Below are 13798 nucleotides of genomic sequence, written 5' to 3'. Positions count from 1 at the left end.
TAGCTCACAAAGAACTGTTTTATTTTATCCTTTTAACAACTTCTACAAAGAAAGGAATTCTGAGCTATGTTTGGAATGTATTATTTAGAAGCACAACTGTCTATGGAGTATGAGGTAAAATGATGCAGCCATTGTGGGAATATTAATGCCATATACAGGTAACTGTCTGTAAAAAGAAGACGCGGAACTCAACTAGTTCAGTTTTAATTCCTGTCAAGGAGTATCCTCATGACAGTTTCCCACCTTGTGGTGGCCTTGAGCAACAGAGCACAAAAAGTCTAAATTCCAGGCCCCAAACCCGCTCAGTCAGCATGGACACATCACTTTGTAATTAATTACTATAATGAGATTAATTAATAATCTGAGCAAGCAGGTTCTGCTCATTCCTAGTGGTGGCTGACATTGTGAAGGAATATAGAATGATTGTTTTGGTGTAGTGGCCAGTCCTTTGAATGCCTTTGCCTAAGGCAATGAATGGGAAGTCTGAGGTATGACTGTAATTTGATCAAATAAATATAAATGAAAATTTGTTCATGCATAAGTTCACTAATTTTAACTTGCTTGCATTGTTAGACACATCCCGTCAGCACAATGATGTCCACTCGTACCATTGGATGTCCCTCTCTCCTTCCCCCACATACTCCCTAAATGTGTTCTAAGGATTGCTCCAACTCTCCAGAACAGATTTAGGGGGAGCACGGGGCTCACATGTGGGGAGAAGGGGGAACTTTCATTGTGCAAGTGGAAATGTTTGCACTGATGTGGCTTGTTAGTTGGATAGCACCCATTGCTTTGCACTGCAGAAATAGGCTAGAACAACAATACTTATTTTACGGATAAGTCACAGGAAAAGAGAAGAAAGAGAGAGCCATGAAATTGACAGAGTGGAGGAAATCTCTGCTTGGTTTGAAATGCACAATTAGAGTGTGTCTGTGTATTTTTGCAAACCACCTATAAAATGAGATTATTTGTTCTCTCTATATGAAATGAAGCAGAATCCCGCAAATTTCAAGTCACATGAATGGAAAACCCCAACATTACAGGCAGCGGAAGGCTGACTGGGTCTTCCATTGAAAACGATGGCAGAACTAAATGAACTAATGCAATTCAAATAAATAAGAAAAAAACTAATAAATTCTAAAGATGAAAACAAATAGTTTTTTTCCATACATGCCTTAAGCTCATGTTTGCATGCATAATTTTCCCTTCCACTCTTCTCTGCTGCAAATCAGCTTATTCAAAACGAGAAGCATTCCTTAAGCTAATGCTACATTGTAATGCTTACTAATTTAGCCTTCATAACTTTTGAATTGTCAGTTACCTTGGCAAAAAAAATTCCCCACCATGAATTTTGAGGATTTGCTACCTGAGTCACATAAGTGATTTAGTTGACTAATTTATAAATGTTTTCTTCCCATCTTGCAATAGCCATATCAGTATTTATTTATTTAGAACATTCCTTTTCTAACTTTCTACCTCTAAGGAACCCTCCCAATGTTGCTTTGTCTATGAAGGAACCCCCTGTGTGCTGTGGAAGATTCTGGAGGGTGCAAATTCAATTCACGTGGAAACCTATCCAAACCAATTGGGTGTCACTGTCAGTCACCCAACTAGATGTGATTATACTTTGGAATTCATCCAATGCTTTCCTGTGCCACACTCCTTCCCATCGCATTAGAGGACCAGGAGACAGAAGCAAGCTGTCTTTCAGAGAAGTTTATCAGTCATTACTAATCTTCTCTTTGAGGAACCCCTGCTAAGCTTCCTACAGATTCTGGAAACACAGTGTGAAACCATTGATTTAGAGCATATACCAAACAAGTTCCATATGTTTCTAATTTGATGGGTTTCTTTGGGGTTTTTTAAAGGAATTGTTCCCTACAACTCTTTTCTTTATTGCAAAGAGGATTTTCATTTTCTATTCTGTGGCTTACGTTTACTGTACATTAGGGATTGTTGACCTTGCAAACAAATAATCCAGAGTGATAATTACCTAGTTTCTATATTTACAGAAGAATTGCCTTTGCCAAGTGAACAATGCCATTTAATATTAATGAAGGTAATGGTTTGTGTGAATGCAGCAATTTAAATTATTAATTACTGTTTGAACGTTTTGTTATTCACCTTCATTTCATGAATGAGAGTGTGTGGGGGTCAATTACAATTCCAAAGGCCCACAACCATCTTAAGAAATTGTGCCAGCTTGAACTGCCAAGCCTTGAATTATCAGCAAACTGTGAATTCCCTCCTTCGTGATCAAAGGATTGGAGATCTATGCCTCTGCCTTCACTCTCAAAGGAAAGCGGTGCCCAACCTGGTGATAACAGAATCAATGGTGCAAGGAGGGAGCTGTAGCCCAAGATAGGAAAAGAGGTAGTAAGGGAACACCTAGCTAGAATTCAGATCTCGAGGGCCTGGTGCAAGGAGCTTGCAGATGTAAACTCAGAGCCTCTGTCTATGATCTTTGAGATATTTTGGAGAACAGGCAAGGTCCCTGCAGACTACAGACAAGCAAATGTTTCCGTTTCTTAAAAAGAAAAAAGAAATGGGGGGGGGAGAAGATCTAGGTAACTACTGACAAGTCAGCTGTTTCTTGCACTGTCCTTAAACAGAATGAAACACTCGTGAATTTTTATCCTTCCTTGAAGGTTTTTAAGCAGAGTTTGGGTGGCCAACTTTGATGTATGATTGAGCTGAGATTCTTGGATTGCAAGAGGTTGGCTAGAAGACCCTCAAGGTACCTTCCAACTCTACAGTTTTGTGATTCTGCAGATCATTCATTGAAAATTGTCAGGAAGTCAAAGTTGTTGCGCTATCCATGACCTCCTCTGACTTGGGTTGAAGCCATAACCTTGCAAGGGAGACCAAATGCAACATCAGTTCTTCAGTTTCCCAAGTAGACATGTATGGTTTCCATACACTGGAAGAACCCACAAATGTGCCTTTGGGGTATAGGTGTGAGCCTCAGCTTTGGACATTTGACAGGAAGGCTGCTTGTGGTTTCCTCTAACTTTACTTGTTAAACATCCAATCTCTCTCTGAGACACTCTCAAAATATACAGGCATTTGAAGAATGGTCAAGACACATACACACACACAAAACTATCAAAATGATCTTTAACATGAAATGAATATGTTCATTGCCTTCTTTCCACCATGGAAATATATCTGAGACTGTGAAATGGTTTCTGAAGGAGCTGATAGATATTCAAGATGGATGTGTTGGCAGTGAGTCTGCCCAGCTATTCTGTCATAGGCTGAGCAGCCCTCACCAAACACTCCTCCTGCCTCCACCACAACAGATACAGTTCTATCATTTTTACAATTCTGCCATTTACTGGTATTCCATCAGAATGTGGGCTGGCTGGCTGTTTTTTTTAAGAACCATGGCCTGCCAGTTATAAACTCAGGCTGTTTGTGGCTGTAAAACCCTCCTGACTGGCAGGACTGAGGACTCAGAAGAACTATGAGCTGGTCTCAGTGCTGTGGAATTAATTTATTAGAAAAACCATGAAAACACACACAAATAAGTGGTGTGTGATAGTGTTATTATGGGGATGGAAGACATCCATTATTGGAATGGTGATGGATATAGTTTTCAATGATTCCTTAACTCCTCTGCATTCCCCATATCACCTGAATCTGTAAGACCCAAACACCCTGGCACTGGTCCAAAGAACATTCTGAAACAAAAAGGACACACCATTGTTCCTTAAATATAGTCATAAGATCAAGACTCTGAATAACAAAGCTGTTACAACATCACTGTTTATGCAGGAATGCATCCTATCTTCTTCTTCTTTGGTGAGCACTTGTAGCCGAGTAAGATTGTCTTCCATAAACGTGATTTTAACAATGAGTCCGTAAGTGACTGTGGAGGCCAGTTCTGGATCCACATGTCCTTCCACAATGGGGACATTGGTTTCTGGGCGGGAGTTGATCACGGTGTGGATTTGCCAAGCGTGCCTTCCTCTTAGCACATTTCTCCCTTGTGTCCTGAGTTCGAGTGTCTTCAAAGCCCATGACACTTTTGGTAAAGGCTGTTCTCCAACTGGAGCACTCGCAAGCCAGTGTTTCCCAGTTGCCAGTGTTTATACTACATTTTTTTAGATTTGCCTTGAGACAGTCTTTAAACATCTTTTGTTGACCACCAGCATTACACTTTTAAAGTTCAGAATAAAGTAGTTGCTTTGGAAGACGATCGTTAGGCATCTGCACAACATGACCAGTCCAACGAAGTTGATGTTGAAGAATCATTGCTTCAACACAGGTGAGCTTTGCTTCATCCAGTACACTGATATTAGTTCGCCTGTCTTCCCAAGTGATGTGTAAAATTTTTCGCAGACACCATTGATGAAATCTTTCGAGGAGTTGGAGATGGTGTTTATAAGTGGTCCATGTTTCACAAGCATATAGCAAGGTTGGTAGTGCAATAGCTTTGTAAACAAGCATTTTGGTTTCCCTGCAAATGTCCTGGTCCTCAAACACTCTGCACTTCAATCAGGAGAAAGCTGCACTCGCAGAGCTCAGGCGGTGCTGGATTTCGGCATCAATGTCGGCCCTTGTGGAAAGATAACTACCTAGGTAGGATCTTATAATGCATCTTATAAGAATGCTGGGATGATGCTATAGTATCTCTGATTAATGAATTGTAAAAATGGGCAGATCTGTTAAGGAATTTGCAAGAGGATTGCAGGTAAGATTAGTAAATGGTTAAGCAATATTTTTGGAGCAAATAAATGCATTTAATTTCGGTTGCGGGAATGAAGATTGACACAAAGTTAATTAAAATCTTGTGCTGAATAGCTCTTTTCTTTTGTTGGCTCAACAGCCACACCTGGCCTGTCATTTAACAAGATTACAAATGAGCCAAATGCATTTATCTATATGTTGGCAATTTCAAGACTGGTAGTATATATTCTCTTCCTCACTTGTTCATTTTGGGGGCTTACAATCAAATCAAATCGAATCCAAGAGTGATTTTATTTTATCCTAGCTGGGTGCAAAATAACCGAGGAATTTAATACTCCCGCGAACCATTCGATACTCTCACCCTCCATGACCACCCCACCCCCACAATTTAAATTAATAACAAATAGGGCATGTGAGTGTTCACAAAATTGTCTTCATCTATATTTGCAAACAATGAATGAAGCAAACAGAAAATCTTTAACATTGCAAGTTGCAAGAGCGCTTCGCTTCATTCGCCCAAATGTACATTTGCTTCATAGCCGGTCAAATGTCACAAAAGTGGATATGAGCCAGGATGTGAAGTGAGAGGAAGGGTCCTTAGGCGTATTGATCGACAAATAATTTCCCCCCTCCCCCAAAAAATAACATTTTAGCAGTTAAACTGGCCTTGTTTATGTCAGGGGCAGGGATCTGGCAGACAAAAAGCAAGACTTCAGTTGTCAGGACCAGCCCTGCTGCTTAGTATGGGCTGTTTTCACACTCTCCCCCCCTTTTTTTGGAAAGCAAACAGACACTTGCTGTTCTGCAATTTGTTTGCATCAAAAGGCCTTTCAAACCGTTTTGAATAGCGAACATATCTCTGCATATTCAGTTAATTTGTGAACAAACAAACTCAAATTCTGAATGGATTATTGTACAGAAAACATTTGGCTTCCTGTTCAGGGACAGAGAAAGGGAGAATGGAGCATGTTCAGCCAGAACACAATCGCTCCCCCTCCCCACTAAATCTTTTCATTTATAGCAGATGTACAGTTGATGATGTGTGACTGACATGTTCTGCCACAATGATTTAAAGCCTTACCGCAGCATGCTAGCCTTATCATTGTGTGAATAAAGGCAAAATGCTTCCCCCATATAATTCCAGTTAGAACAGATAAAAGAAAATAATGCATGGAGCCCCTTTCCCCCTGCAGAAGATATTGTTTGCCCTAAGATGAATAAAGCAAGATCAGTTATTCATTAGCATCGTATTGGGCAAGATACTATCAGCACCTCCGAGTGTTCCCTCCCTCTTCACTACTGCTACCATTGATCATTTACTTGACTCTCTCTCTCTGGACCCAATCCACACCACACCACCTCTGAGAGACACAGAAGCCCTTCCCATGTGTTCCTTGTATGCAGAGCTTTTTTTTCAGCCGGAACTCACCAGAACTCAGTTCCTGCACCTCTCAAGTGGGCGCCATTGCCATTCCAAGAGAACAAGGTGAGTTCATGGTCAGTTGCGCCACCTCTTTTTCTAGAAAAATAGCACTGTGTATATCTTTAGGCTGTGCCCATTTACCTGGGAATGAGCCTTGTTGAAATTGATGTATGCATACAGTACAGAGAAACGTGGGCACTTTCACAGCACCCAACAATGCAACCCCCCCCCCAACTAAATACTGTGCATTGTGGTATGAGAACAAAGGCCAATCCATGGCCAGTTGTTCCTGACTGGGGCTGTGTGTGATGAAGGGACCTGCACGATCAAGTATCTTGATCTGCCAAGCAAATAGGTGCTTGTGCATTCGCAGAAACTTACTCCACACACAACCACAGCAACATGTGGTTGTGGAAAGCAAAGAAGGTGGCATCTAGGGTGAGGATTTTTTAAATATATATATATATATATATATATATATATATTATTTGATTTTACAAGTGTAAAGTTACAACAATACAAAATGCATATCCATATTTAGAGATTTCTCCAAATCTCTAGACTTCCCATCTTCCCCTCCATCAACTGCATATTATTTCATATCCAAATTTTATGTCTCTCCATTTTGCCCATAATATCTTTTACATTACAGGTTTTATTGTAATCCTGCTAATGTTTCCATTTGCTTACAGTGGTCTCTCAAGTAAATTATTAATTTTTCCCATTCTTTATTTAAGTTTTGGTCTTCTTGGTTCCTGAGCTTTCTGGTCAGTTTTTGCCATGTCGACATAGTCCAACAGCTTAGTTTGCCATTCCACTCTGGTAGGGATTTCATCTTCTTTCCATCTCTGGGATAGTAGCACCCGTGTGGCTGTCATTGCATACATGAAAAGTCTTTTCTGCTCCTTTGGGATCTCGGTACCTACAATTCCTAATAAAAAATCTTGTCTTGTACTTGTCTTATACATGTTTGCTTACTTACTTCAATGCGCTCTACGTGGGGCTATATTTGAAGGTGACCCGGAAACTACAACTAATCCAGAATGCGGCAGCTAAACTGGTGACTGGGGGCAGCCGCCGAGACCACGTAACACCGGTCCTGAAATACCTACATTGGCTCCCAGTACGTTTCCGAGCACAATTCCAAGTGTTGGTGTTGACCTTTAAAGCCCTAAATGGCCTTGGCTCAGTATACCTGAAGGAGCATCTCCACCCCCATCGTTCTGCCCGGACACTGAGGTCCAGCGCTGAGGGCCTTCTGGCGGTTCCCTCATTGCGAGAAGCAAAGCTACAGGGAACCAGGCAGAGGGCCTTCTCGGTAGTGGCGCCCACCCTGTGGAACGCCCTCCCATCAGTTGTCAAAGAGATAAACAACCACCTGACATTTAGAAGACATCTGAAGGCAGCCCTGTTTTTAATGTGTGACATTTTAATGTATTTTTAATCTTTGTTGGAAGCCGTCCAGAGTGGCTGGGGAAGCCCAGCCAGATGGGCGGGGTACAAATAATAAATGATAATTATAATTATTATTAAGGTAAAGGTAAAGGGACCCCTGACCAATAGGTCCAGTCGTGACCGACTCTGGGGTTGCGGCACTCATTTTGCTTTATGGGCCGAGGGAGTCGGCGTACAGCTTCCGGGTCATGTGGCCAGCATGACTAAGCCGCTTCTGGCGAACCAGAACAGCGCACAGAAACGCCATTTACCTTCCCACCGGAGCGGTACCTATTTATCTACTTGCATTTTGACATGCTTTCGAACTGCTAGGTTGGCAGGACCTGGGACTGAGCAATGGGAGCTCACCCCACCGCGGGAATTCTAACTGCAGACCCTCTGATCGGCAAGTCCTAGGCTCTGTGGTTTAACCCACAGCGCCACCCGCATCCCGTTTGCTAACTTACTAGGAGTCAAATACCACCGGTGCATCTAGGGTGAGGATGAAAGCATGGTTGTGCTTCTCTCTGCACACACATATGCCCTACAAGTGAGTAACATGTGAACAGGGCAACTAGAGAGAATATGGCATGAGGTTGTTACTGATCTTTCTCCTTGCTCCTCTCAGTGCTCAGAGAGGTCCAGCTGAACAGGCAGAAACGGCAGTTGCGGGGGTTGGCAGCAGAGCCCCATCAGTGGCCTGTGGGTCTTAGCAGGTGCCCAGCATAACCATCTCTTGATACTGGCTCTGGGCTGAGTGAGGATGCATTAAACTGAGCCTCATAGGATACAGGATTTGGAAGGTTTCTTTGAAGTGTCAGTTTGTCTCATTTGGTGTTTAACTGTCTGGCAACAGATGCCTCTGCTGTAGGGAAGAGAGAGAGAGAGAGAGAGAGAGAGCGCCATGGAGAAGTTAAGTCTGGCACAATGAAAAGTTTAGATAACCAAGGCAATGGTGTAGACAAGGTTTGCAAATGATGTTATCATAATTCTGTCTACATCATCAGCCTTTATTTCAACACTGAGTACACGGAGCATAGCCCATATGTTTAGCCGGGGAGAATCTATTATCAGCTGAGTTTCTGCTATATATGTATATTTATTTCATGCATCTTCACTCAAGATCTCATTGCATTTCCCCCACTGACAGTGTAAGCAAACACTATATCCCCAAGCCTAAACAAATAAATATGATTTAAGGAGAGAAAAGTCTTCCAGCAAATTAGCAAAAAAACCAATTGACTTATTAAAGCTAATTTTCTTTAGTATACTACTTCCCACATGATGGTACGTAATTGTTTCTTTAATGACCCTGGAGTTTTGCCTCAATAGTTTTGCCTCAGAGGCAGCTTCACAGTTCTATAATTCTCTACGTGAAAAAAGACTTCTTGACATCTGTTCAGAACTTGTTTCTTTTGGTCCCCCCCACTTTCAAATTCTGCTTTGTCCCCTTTGCCCTCTCATTGTCAGGATTTTGCTGATAATAGGCGTTTGGGTTGATGGTTCCATAATATTTTATGTGCATGACTTTAATTAATCTCTTCGCTATACTGCCTAGTCCGAGCCTTTACAGCTCACCCTGTGATTCATCGTCTGCTGAAAACAACCTGAGACAGGAATCTTTCAGTATGTCTGAGGAGAAACCAATACTTTGGGGTTAGTATAAAACTAAGTAGGACATCCAGCAAAATAGTTCAATTACTGCAACTTCCCGGCTGCGCAGTGGATCTTCCCTTCCTCTCCCTGCTCTGATGCTGCGTACACACCATACTTTGCAGCACGTGCGTAGTTTCTTAAGGGTACTGGGAATTGCAGCTCTGTGAGCAGTAAATTACAGTTGTGATTCAAGGACCTGCCACCTGCTTGGGGATAAGAAAGACACATGGACACAGTACAGTGGTACCTCGGGTTAAGTACTTAATTCGTTCTGGAGGTCTGTACTTAACCTGAAACTGTTCTTAACCTGAAGCACCACTTTAGCTAATGGGGCCTCCTGCTGTAGCTGCGCCACCCGAGCATGATTTCTGAAGCAAAGTTCTTAACCCGAGGTACTATTTCTGGGTTAGCGAAGTCTGTAACCGGAAGCGTATGTAACCTGAAGCGTATGTAACCCGAGGTACCACTGTATATTAGGTTAAAAAAGGCCACAACTTTATTGATTACAGCATGTGAGAGGTATTGGCTTACGCATTGGATAAAACAACAGAGTGTGACTCCACCCCCTCAGGGAGGATGAGTCTCACAAGGGTTAACCACCAGTGGGAGGAGCCTGTTGATGGAAAAACCACTGAAAGCTCCCCCTGATGTCACCGGGGGTCGTGCCATGGCCCTAGCCACCAGCGAGGGCGTCGGACAGGATCCACGACCGCCGGATTCCTTTACCAGAATACCCATAAAATGGAGGGGTAGGCGATGGCCACACCCTGCCCTCCAATACACAAACATATTCCAATGCCTAACCGCCAATACCTAAAAGTTGTGACGATTTGCTACGAGGTAGGCAAAAAACCAAGTGGCCGGTGCCAATTTGCCAGTTGGATAAAAATTCCTACCAGGCCCCTTGGACAACCAAGGCGACCAAGCACAGGTCCATAGCAATGTCAAGAACCAAGCAGTGAACTAAAGTGAGGGTGGGTGGGTGATCCGACGAAAACCAGCAGCAGAATGAAAGGGAAGTGCTGCCATGGCCGCATTTCAGCGGCTAAACCCCACCCCAAGCCTCCACCTGATTGGTTGGCTACCTGGGGGCGTGGCACGGCAGCCAGGCCATCTGGGCAGGGGCTGGAACACCCCCTGCCAACACAGGAAACGGCTCCTGCTCACAACTCCTCCCCTCTGTAAGAGGCTTTCCCAGGATTTATGCTGGAAAGTTATGCTTTAAAAATATGGTCCATACACAGCTTCAGTTTGTTCCCCACCAACACTCCTTGGCAGATTTGGGGAGGGCAAGGGAAGAGGGATGGGAATCCTCATTGCTCAAATGGAAATATTTGCGCTAATGGAACTACGTTGTTGCTTTCCCTCCCATCCCTACCATGCCAAGCAGTCAAAGTCCCTGCAGGGAATTTTGCAATGTATTCCCTGCACACATTGTGATGGAGGCTTTACGTTCCACTTTCCTGGAAGTTGTGGTTTGGGGTCTATAATGTTCTCTGTTTCAGAATGAGCAAGCCCAGAGGAGTTGAAGAATAAATAGTTTCATTAAAGAACTATGTACAACAGGTCTTTTCTCCTTTAGCTACTTTCGTATTCTGCTTCTAAACTTCCTAAGCTTGATATGGGAGGTGCCCTAAAAGGTACAGTCACATGTTTCCTCTAAACACTCATGCTCATTGGCTACATTCAAATGAAGGAAAGCTACTGCAAATCAACCTAAGCAAGTTGCCCTTCCTTTTTCTGGTTATTTGGCTATAGCTGTTGATAGGATACAGATAATTGAACAAACTTTGTTGCATTACATTCTTCATTAAATTATTTATCCATTGATTATATAATTTTATGGTATTACTCCAAAGAAAATTGGTGATTGGTGTTATGAGCCATCAAACCTCAGAAATACACTTTATCCAAAGGTTTCCACAATTTTGGCCACGTGTGTGTGTGTGTGTGTGTGTGTGCGCGCGCGCGCATAAGTTTCTGTGAATCCTTCTGGTTTTCAACTGGACCCCCCTCAGGCTCATTTCTGAAGATTCTTAATTTTCTGATGTATGACCAATCCTGTGTTATAAAGATGTCAGCAGACATGACAAGAAGTCTGGAAACATGAACCCCACCATGTGGGAATCCCTTGCAGATGACTGCAGTGCCTTGAGACAGTTAGGTTGTGTATCTACCGAAGTGACCAGAGGAGAAATGGCTCCTGGGAAGGGTGCAGAGAGAAGAAACATCTGTAACAGCGAAAATGTATGCCTCCATCTGCCCCAGCTGCAATAAACATGTCTGTCCTGTATCAGTCTCTACAGCCACTGCATGTACTGCAACCTTCCAGTGGTTTGACTTCACCCCCAAAGGTGCACTCCTCCATTGTCTCTCCATGCAGATGTATGCCAACGACATGACTAGCTCAGTGTTTTCACCTTGATGTTTTTCCTGCTGTGTTCCTCCTAAAGGTAAAGGTAAAGGGACCCCTGACCATTAGGTCCAGTCATGGCCGACTCTGGGGTTGCGGCGCTCATCTCGCTTTACTGGCCAAGGGAGCCGGCGTACAGCTTCCGGGTCATGTGGCCAGTATGACTAAGCCGCTTCTGGCGAACCAGAGCAGTGCACGGAAACACTGTTTACCTTCCCACCGGAGCGGTACCTATTTATCTACTTGCACTTTGACGTGCTTTTGAACTGCTAGGTTGGCAGGAGCAGGGACTGAGCAACGGGAGCTCACCCCGTCGCGGGGATTCAAACCGCTGACCTTCTGATCGGCAAGTCCTAGGCTCTGTGGTTTAACCCACAGCGCCACCCGGAGGGCCCCTATCTGATACTGGAACCTGATCTCCAGTTCACAGACACCTTTATATGCACTTATTTCCTCAGTGTAAACCTTCAGTCTTACATTTTGCTTTCAGACAGGACAGGTTTTTCTTGGGTTTTTTTTAAGATTCTGAAAGATTGTATGGTCAGTGGTCACATTTGTCCAACTTGTATTCCAGCACAGTTTCGTTGGTTTCTAAGGCAATGGTCCATATCTCTGACACCTGCCCTGTTCTTATTACAGCACTGATGTAGAAGTCGTCCTCTGCGCTGTCCTGGGATGAAGTGCCTGCTTGCACTCACTATATTTTCTGTAGAGCTTGCTTTAGTTAGTAACATACTTTTGCGAAGCGGTTGCATTTTTTTGGGCAACCAATGAAGTGATTCCCTATTGCAAGAGTGTTGTGTCTTTGATTGCCTTCACAAATGCACATGCTTCTCTTGGTGAGACATTAATTCAGAGGTGTGTGCATGTTGCATGCCGATAAACCTGTGATTTCCTTGTTTCTCTGACTTTTCCCCTGTCCCTTCTGTGAAAACCAACTCCTACAGCATCCTGGGTTTCTGTCTCCTCTAACTGTTTTAATGGAAACATTTGGTATTTTTCTCTCTTAAGATCTGCATTCTACCTTCGTTGCAGCAGCCACTTGTGCAGTCTTGACTGCCCTTTCTAGAGTCAGATCACATGAGTCTTTTTCTTCTTCTTTCAGTTTGCAGTCTCTAACTCCCAACACTATCTGATCACTAAATAATGACTCTGTTAGGGTCCCCAAGTTGTATGTCTAACTCATCAGTTTAAGGCCAGTCAAGAACCCTTTCTGCTGCACTCTGAGGCAAAACTTACATCTGTCATAAGTCTTACTGAATTTGGGTATGGACTACTGAAAAACTAGTCAAATAATAATAATGATAATAATTTATTACTTATGCCCCTCCCATCTGGCTGGGTTTCCCCAGCCACTCTGGGCAGCTCCCAACCGAATATTAAAAACACAATACAGCATTAAACATTAAAAACTTCCCTAAACAGGGCTGCCTTCAGATGTCTTTTAAAAGTAAGATAGTTGCTTATTGCCTTGACATCTGATGGGAGGGCGTTCCACAGGGTGGGCACCACCACCGAGAAGGCCCTCTGCCTGGTTCCCTGTAACTTCGCTTCTCGCAGTGAGGGAACTGCCAGAAGGCCCTCAGTGCTGGACCTCAGTGTCTGGGCTGAACAATAGGGGTGGAGACGCTCCTTCAGGTATACTGGGCCAAGGCTGTTTAGGGCTTTAAAGGTCAGACCAACACTTTGAATTGTGCTCGGAAATGTATCGGAAGTTATCATGTGTCTACCACCCCATGCCCTGCTATATACAAAATATGGCCACCTTTGCATATCTTCTCTTTCAACCACTCCTGTAGCTTGCCTGCAGTCTTCTTCCTTAAGCCTTTTCCAGGAATCTGCTGCATTGCCACTCAGTTTCAACTCCCCTGGGCCTTGAAGCCATTCCATCTTTCAATCTCAATTTTCTGCCCTCTTGCTGATCCCTCTCCTGGTACCGTGTAATGTTCTCTGCTAAATGATGAGCAGGTCAGAGGAGTTGAACGAAAAAGAGTTTAGAGAACTATATACAAGAGGTCTTCGCTACTTCCTCACTCTGCCTCCTACGTGGGCCTCACCTCCTAAATAGAAGCGGCAGGTGCCCTAAGTGGTATCGTTACATTTAGACTGGAGATTCACAACATGAACAGAAGCTCCATAGCCAACATTAGATAACGCGACCACTGGGACAAGGATCACTT

This window comes from Podarcis raffonei, chromosome 10 (genome assembly GCF_027172205.1).
Source record: "Podarcis raffonei isolate rPodRaf1 chromosome 10, rPodRaf1.pri, whole genome shotgun sequence".
Taxonomy (NCBI): domain Eukaryota; kingdom Metazoa; phylum Chordata; class Lepidosauria; order Squamata; family Lacertidae; genus Podarcis; species Podarcis raffonei.
This window is presented reverse-complemented; position numbering follows the sequence as displayed.